The sequence below is a fragment of the Muscardinus avellanarius genome, assembly GCF_963383645.1.
Source record: "Muscardinus avellanarius genome assembly, chromosome: 7".
NCBI lineage: Eukaryota > Metazoa > Chordata > Mammalia > Rodentia > Gliridae > Muscardinus > Muscardinus avellanarius.
The window spans coordinates 12,261,181-12,269,980 of NC_137793.1; positions in this window are offsets into that span (position 1 = coordinate 12,261,181).

Genomic DNA, 8,800 nt, shown 5'->3' on the forward strand with positions numbered 1-8,800 from the left:
TTTATTTATTTTTTGTGATACTAGGGATGGAACCTAGGGGTTTTCTACCTCCGAGCTACACCCCCAGCTCTATGTTTTTATTCTTTATTTTGAAACAGGGTCTCACTGAGTTGCAGAGGCTGAGGCTGTCCGCGAACAGCAGTCTTCCTGTTTCAGTCTCCCAAATGCTGGAATTACAAGTGTGCTCCACCACGCCTGGCTCTCCATCCATTTTAAAAGAAAATTGTCCCTATCAAAGGATAATCACAAACCTATCTGATGGGAATTAATCTGTGCAGGAGAGGGTGGTGTTAGTGATGATGATGGTGACAATGGTGACGATGACATCAGGATCAAGAACATTCTGAATGTAGACCAGACTCAGAGGAACCAAGACACAGAGACTGGCCACATTTGCAATTAGCAGTGACCACCACTGACACTTCTTTGCCCTTAGCAGCTTTGGTTCATGGCAGTCACACCCCATGCTAAATTAAGATGTTCTCAGGCTGAGCAATGGCGTAGAGCACCGCTGGAAATCAGACCCCCAGGTGCTGGAACCCACTGCAGCCTGGCACATAGGCAGAGCTGCTTGGCAGTACAAAATACCCCTCAGGGGACACACTGGAAGTGAAATAAATGAGTTCAACAGTAGGAGCCATTGCCAAGTGTAAAATTGTTTCCCATAAGCAAATCGTTCGCAAAACAGTAAGAGAATCCTGTTCTCCAGCGAAGCATTCCTCAGGAAGAGGGTCAGAACCTGAGCTGGATCTCAAGGTCTTCCCAGGTAGGTCTTAGGTGACAGGAAACAGCCTAAGCTCATCATTGCTACTGGCATGAAGATCTGATTTGCCCCTAAGCCAATAATAACTACCACCCACTTCTCTCTTCACACGTGGACGGGCCTCCCACAGGGAGGTTAATTCTGGGCCTCCTAAGAATCACAACTCAAGTACTTCCTGTACTTCTCTCAGGTGTCCCCCAGTAACGCTCTCCACATCCCCATCCATCCCAAATCTTCATGAAGTAGTATTTGCTTTTCCAAGAAAGACTGATACCTTGCAATTTATAAGGGTGACATCACCATTTCTAAGTCCACTTCTAGTCGATGTCTAATTTGGCCTCACACTGGCTATGAATTTTACTCCTTCGTTCCTTTAGCACAGGGCTAGTTGTCATCTGCTGTTGAAAAACACCGTGTCGGGATTCAGTGTCAGGTTCACCAGCATATCACACTACCTAATCCATGGCTTGGCAGACGGCACCATTCAAGAAAAGGATTGCTAAGATCTGTCTTATATAAATCCTTGGTTCCAAGCCTTGGTTAGAAGACATATTGTATTAGTCAGCCTTTCGGTTGCTATGACTAAAATACCTAACAAGCATGACTTTGAGGAAGAAATCTTTATGTAGAGCCAGCCCATGATTTCAGAGATCAGGCTATGGTCAGCGGGCTGGTATTGGCAGAAACCATGGTGGCAAGGTGCATGGCAGACAGTGCAGAGGAGGGGACTAGGTACACCTGTAGATCTCAGGGCCCTCCCCCTGGTGGCCCCTCCAGCAGCCATTCCTCCGCTCTGGACCTTGCTGCCCTGGGGATCAGTCTTTCAACACATGAGCTCTTGGTGGGACTTTCTAAACCTAAAGCACAGCACATATATACCAAAAGGTTAAAAGACAGAGCAGGAGTTTCACAAAGGACCATATAAGAGATAAGGACTGAAAACCTCACAAGGGATGAGGAGACAGACAGATGAAAGACAGACAGACAGACAGACAGACAGACAGACAGACAGACAGAGATTGAGATTATAGGCCTGGGGAAAGAAGTCAGAGGGGGTTTGTGGAGGAGATGGGACTTGTAGGAGAGTTTGAAGGAGTGTTGGGATGGACACGGAGTTGGCAAAGCAGGAATATTTTTTTTTTTTTTGGTGGTACTGGGGGTGGAACCCAGGGGCTTTTCTACTTCCAGGATATACTCCTAGACCTATTTTATACTTTATTTGGAAACAGGGTCTCACTAAGTTGCTGAGAGCCTCACTAAGTAGCTGAGGCTGGCTTCGAACATGCGCGATCCTCCTGTCTCAGCCTCCCAAGAGCTGGGATTTTACAAGCGTGCGCCACCACGCCCAGCTAAGCAGGAATTTTTTCAAATGGAACAGATGAGTTCAAGGTTTAGGGTTGTTGATGGACAAAGCTTTCTGAATAGGAAAAAAAAAAAAGACACACATAGTAGACAAATTCCATGGCTTGGTGGAGCCCCACCCCTGTGGAGAGCAATAGAAAATGTACGGAATATCCAGGCGTGGTGGCGCATGCTTGTAATCCCAGCATTTGGGAGGCTGAGACTGGAGGATCACGGTTTGTGGCCAGCCTCAGCTACTTAGTGAGGCCTTTTGCAACTCAGTGAGACCCTGTTTCAAAATAAAGAATTAAAAATAGGGCTGGGGGGGGTGGGGGCTGTAGCTCGGAGGTACAATGCCCCTGGGCTCCACCCCCAGTACCACAAAAAAATAGATCATAAAATATACACAATAAATAAGTAAAATATAGAGGGTACTGGATAGTACTAAGTGCAATGGAGAAAAATAAAGCAAGGGGCGGGAATTGATATTTAGAACAGACTCAGAGTGATGATTTTAGGTTGGAATTTTTAAAGAAAATTTTTACTGGCGCATCAAAATTTGACATCAGAATGAGATTCACAGCAATATATTTGCTCATACACGGGCACAGCGTCACTGCCCCTGGGTCCTCTCAAGCCTCCTCCCTCTCTCTACACGATCTTGAGATTCATAAAGATACATCTATATACACATATCACATCACTTGGTCTGCTCAAAGTGGTGATTTTAAACAAAGGGATCAGGAAAGTTTTCACAGATAACACGATATTTGAGTAAAGACCCCGAGGCACAGAGGGGGTGAGAGTCACAAGGGAGACGCGAGGGCAGCAGAGAAAATGGCAGGTTCCAGGGCCACAGGTGAACTATACCCGGTGGGCGTGAGAAATAGCCGGGGCCTAGCTGGAGCTAAGAAAGAGGGAGAGACTCAAAGGAGAGGAATTCAAAGAGCCTCATGGGCCGGATTTGAGCAGACTCCGAGACTCTGCTGAACGCTGAGACTCAGGTCCATTCACAAGCAACTTTTCATCCACTCCCCATAACACGCAACTGAAGCTCAGAGCGTTAACACTGCTTGCCCACGATTATACAGGGAGCAGAGCCAGGGTTCAAGCGCAGCCCTCTGGCTCCTTCTGCTTCACGGGGCCCTGCTCCTGCCTCTCTGTGCACACTGCACTCACACCCCACCGCCCAGCCGTGGTCCTCCCACTCTCAAGCTCTTCCAGGCTCTGCTCTCATTACAGTGCCCCTCCTCCTGCCTTGGTTCAAATGCAAAGACCTCAGAGAAGCTCCTCCGGACCCTCCATGGGACCCTCCATGGGAACTCCGTTTCACTTCTAACTCTCCTTCCCAAGGCTCTTTCTTGGCGCTCTTTCGCGTGGTAATTGCATTTTATTTGTGTTTGAGGGTTAACTTCTCGCCTCCCTCTGTCCCAGACTGTGTTTAACTCAGCAGCTAGCCCTGTGCCTGGTATAGACAAGGTACTCAGTAAACATTATACGAGGTACCCAGTAAACATTTACTGAGTAGACAAGAAGACCAAAAGAGAATAAAGGCGTCAATGCAGAAAGAACATGGAAGAGTTTTCAGGCATCTGCAGGGAAAGAGAAACTGGTTAACTGCTGCAGGACAGACTTGGGGTTATCTGTTCCCGGCTTGGTTTTGGAAGGAGACACCAGCCCGCCTCTGGCAGCTTCAGGATCTAAAAGTTTGTCATGTGACCGCCCCTGCAAGGCCCCCTCCCCCAGCAGCCTCTGGCATGAATGTTATTTGGAGTAATTGGCCAAGCACTTCGAAAATGCTAAGGTTTATTTTTAAATATGATTAGGACCTGTCTCTTGCTTTCTGGAAAATCATGCATGCACCGCAGAGATGCAAAAGACAGTCACGGCACTCTGAAAAGCAACTTTTTAAGCTCACCATCCAAATGTGCTAAGTTCATTGAGGGAAAAACATAACCATCCCCATTGGATTGACAGCAAAACTGAGACTTCAGGGAGACTAAATGCACCATCTAAGGCGAAATCAGTAATGGAGGCAGAGACGGGCGGCTCTCTGAAGACAGGAGCACGGATTTCACCTGCTACCTGCCTACCCCTGGGATTAACACAGAGGGTCCCCCAAGATGGGGATAATTAGAAAAAGGAAGCCACTGCCTTCTTGGTTTTGTGTTTTCTGTGCCAGTGGGGCAACTAATCGTTCTAACTAGGCCACAGGAAGCCTGTTTCTCTTTAAGAACCCATTAGCAAGCTGGCAAAAGCTCATTCCATTTCCATGTAAATAAATAAAGATATATTTTCCCACCTCGGCCTCTCAGGGCTAAACCAAAATTTACTCCCTTTGCACATTTTTTTGAAAACCTGCTCATTCTGGAATACCTCGCAATTAAAGATAGCATGCTCTGGAAGTCAATAATTCATCATAGAGGGGAAGGGGGAAAAAGAAGGAGGAGATAATTAACATTCTCTGGCTAACCCTGGCTGGAAAAGAGCTTAGTAAGCACAAGGACATTGAGGGGGCTATTTCCATCACAAGGATAGAAAAAAATAAAATAGATGCTCCCGTACACCAGACCTGAAGGGTCCATGTCTAGCTAGCTAGCCTGGGGCTCTCTGACTTGGTTCCAGACCCCCACTAAGCAGAAAACGCTGGGCTGCCACAGGAACCTGGTGCTGGGGAGCAGGGGTGCCTCTTGGGGGTGGGACTGGGTGTCTCTTCTAAGACTTCTTTGTTATTTTTTCCAGTACTGGGGATTGAACCCAGGGACATTTTACCTCCAAGCTACATCTTCAGCCATATTTTTTATTCTTTTTTTTTTTTGAAACAGGGTCTCATTAAGTTGCAGAGGGCCTCTCTAAGTAGCTGAGGCTGGCTGAGAAGTCATGGTGTGTGTCAATGTGTGCTCCTCAGTGCACCCATCTATAAAATGGGAAGGATAATCGGGAACAAGGAAGGCTCCTGCACTTTGACATATCATCTTCTTCATCCTCGTCACCATCACCATCACTGGGCTTTACGAGTCATGGGACACGTGGAGTTTCACAAGGTGCCAGATATACTTCATCTGCATAATTAAATTTGATAGCTCCTGGGATAGTAGCCACTCTGGACCTTAAAAATAAGTTAGAAGAAGGGTTTTAAAATTGTGTGCCTCTGAGAAAAAAAATAAACGAATGAAACACACAACCCCAGGGGGATGGTATAAGCAGTCAGGAAGGGTTTGGGTATATTTATGCAGAAAAAGAGCCATAAATGGGTGCTGGGATATACCTAACCTTTATGATTGACGTCAGGGGGGAAACAGTTTCTCTGTCTATTAACCAAGACCAAGGAAGGGTACGACATGTCTGTGCTCTCTGGGTGCCCACCCATGGGACCTCTGTTGGCAGCAGAGTATCGGTCTGTGTGGACCATGGGTCTGTCCCAGGATGGCAATTCCTACAGTTTATGTTGTTATGATTCTTGAGAGAAAATTTTTCACTAGTGACTCTTGTTTTTTATGCTGATCCACGGACCATTATCCCAGTATCTTTGCTCCCTCTAAATTTTATTTTCTTGCTCTAAGTAGTGAAAATGTTGTCGTAATATTCTACAGTGCGTCAGAAAGGAATGCTCCTAAAATGTCCGAGTATTTTGGGTGTGTTGGGGAAGGAGGGGGGTACTAGGGATTGAACCCAGAGTCATTCTACCTCTAAACAATATCCCCAGCCCAATTTTATTTTTATTTCTGAAACAAGGTTTCACTAAGTTGCTGAGGCTGGCCTCAAACCTATGATCCTTATGTCGCACCCTCCCAGGTAGTGAGATTACAGGCAGGCATCACCATGCCCGGTGATGTCTGAGCATTTTAACCATCACAGCCAAAGTCACCCTCTACTTCCATCCCCACTTGCCTGCCTCAAGGTCCCCTCACACCCATCTGCCCACCCATCTTTGTTTCCTTCCTTTTAGTCCCAATAGAAGGAGCATTCTCCTCCAATTTAAGATTAATCCAGGTCCCACACTTCACGTTGGACCCCTGTCCCCAACACAGGCCCCTCAGATACCTGACCTTGTCCACAAACTCTTCCTCTGTCCTTCATCTCCAGCTACCCCCAAAATCTCTGGGTGACTCCTCCTTCATAGAACATAGATGCAATCAAATCCATTAATCTCTCTCATTAAAAAAATAAAATCTCTCTGAAAACTCCTTTGATTCTTCAGCCCTCTTCAGCTACAGCCCTATCTTCCCCCCATCAAAGCCAATTATCTAAAAGAGTTAACTGTCCTCCATTTCATTATCTCTCGCTTTTTCTTCCTGCATTTCAGCTGGCTGCGGTCCTGCTGGACCTCTGAAATTTCTCTCACCAAGAGATTACTGGATTGCTGGACTTAGTAGTCAAATCCAACAGACACACTGAGTCACTTTATTGTTCTGCGATGACTGACGGGGAGGACTTCCATCGTGAAGGTCTACTCCTGGATTTCCCAGCACCAGACTTCCTTGATGTCCTTGTATTTCTCCAATCTTCCTTTTCCTAATTCCTTTGAAGGTATCCCTGAGTTGAGCCCTTTCTAGGCTGCCTCCCCCTCTGTCTACTCATTCTTCCTGAAAGAGCCAAGGCCACCATGTGATTCATCTGCCAGTCACGCTAGCGTCCCCTCTCCAGCCTGGATGCTTCCTCGGCTCCTATATATTCCTGCCTAGAGTTCCCACAAGCCTCTTGTGTGAGTTTCCTACTGCTGATGTGACAAATCCCCCAAAACTCGTTAGCTTAAAACAACATGAGTATCTTATCCTACAGTCTGGAAGGCAGATGCCTGGAATCAGTCTCAGTGGGCTAAATGCAAGATGTCAGCAGAGCTGCAGCCCTTCTGGATGTTTCAGAAAAGAATCCATTTTATTTTACATTTTTTCCAGCTTCTTGAGCAGCCTGTATTCCTTGGCTCACGGTCCTGCCTCCCTCCAACCTTGGCTTCTCTCCTCACATTTCCTTCTCTGACTCTGGCCCTCTTGCCAGGACCTTTGTGATTTCATTGGATCCAAACAGATAACCTGGAATAATCTCCTCCTCTTAAAATACTCAATCCCATCTGCATAGTCCTATTTGCCCTGGAAGGTGACATATTCACAGATTCTGGGAATTAGGAAGTAGACATCTTTGGGTGGCCAATACTCAGTGTACTGCACTCCTCAAATCTGGGTCAGGTCCAAACCTGAAACCACGTTTCCCACCAAGATGCCTTCATCTCTGTGTTAGGCCACAATCCATCCCAATAAGCCAGCCAGACACTTGGTACAGTCCTTGGATGTCTTTTCTCTCATCCCTCCATCCAAACAATAAGCAAACCCTGTCAGTTTCTACAATCTGGCAAATAAACTGCTGCTGGTACCTTGGTTTAAGCTACCATCATTTTTTGTTGCTGTTGTTGGTGGTGGTGGTACTTGGGATTAAAAGTGTTCATCATCACACCCCACTCAGCCACCATCATTTCTAATCTGGATTATGAATGACCACGTCCTCTTCCCTCCTGTTCCTCCTTCTTCTCCTCTCATCCATTCTGAATGCTGTCAGAAACACAGAGGTCAATCTTAAAACTCTAAAGTTCCCCCACAACACCATTGTCCCTACCAGAATAAAACTCAGGCTCCTGATTTATGGTCTTGTGATAAAATAAGAATATATATTTGGTCTTCAGCCTTGGTTCCTGACACAGAGCTCCTAAAATGCTCGGCATGTCCTGCGTGTTAAGAATGAGAGGAGTGTCCTCTGGTATTCACGGTAAACCCCTCCCAACTACACCTGAGTTTATGCTAAAGTGACTCCAGGAGGACAAGGTGGGGCGGTGGCCAAAAGAGTCACCCACGTGATTAGTGGATTGGAATCTTCAGCCTCTAACTTCTAGGTAGATTGAAGTCAATCTCCAATGGCCAATAATTTAATCAAAAATGTTTATGTAATGAAGCCTTCATAAACCCAGGAGTTCAGAGAGCTTCCAGACTGGTAACTACATGGAGGTGCTGGAGGGCGGCATGCCCAGAGAGGGTGTGGAGGCTCTGTGCATCCCTCCCCATACTTTATTCTATTCTTCTCTTCTACTTGGTGGTTCCTAAGTTGAAGCCTCTACAATAAAAGGGGAAAAGTAAGTCCGCTGAGCCATTCTAGAAAAGTATCAACATGAAGAGAGGGTGGGAAGCCTGGATTTAGGGAGGGCCGGTCATTTAGAGAGTACAGGCCATGACTGGGACTGGTGTCTGATGTGGGGACTATCTTGTGGAACGGACTCCTTCATCTCAGGCGTCTGCGACATTCTCCTTAGTTATTGTTGCTGTTGAGTTTCTGGGTATCAATTGGTGTGCAGAGAGCTGGAGAATTCTATTATGGGGTAAAATACATACTTGGTGTGAGGAGTGCTCTGTACAGAGAAAAAGCTGTCCCTCTGATTCATGAACTACAAGGCCCTTCATCATCTGGTCCCCTACGTGTCCAGCCTCATTTACTACTTGTCTTCTTGTTCTCTTAGACTGTAGCCTCTCCGAGATAAGGCCATGGATGTTGGATACACTGGCACCTCTTCCCTGCATTACCTTTCCCATAAGACACCTGCCACTCAACCAACATCAAGACATCCTTCAAAACTAGTTGACTGTCACTTCCCTCTGAAAACCCTCCCTATTATTGTAGATGCCAAAACTGGCCCGGATTCCGCACCCTTTC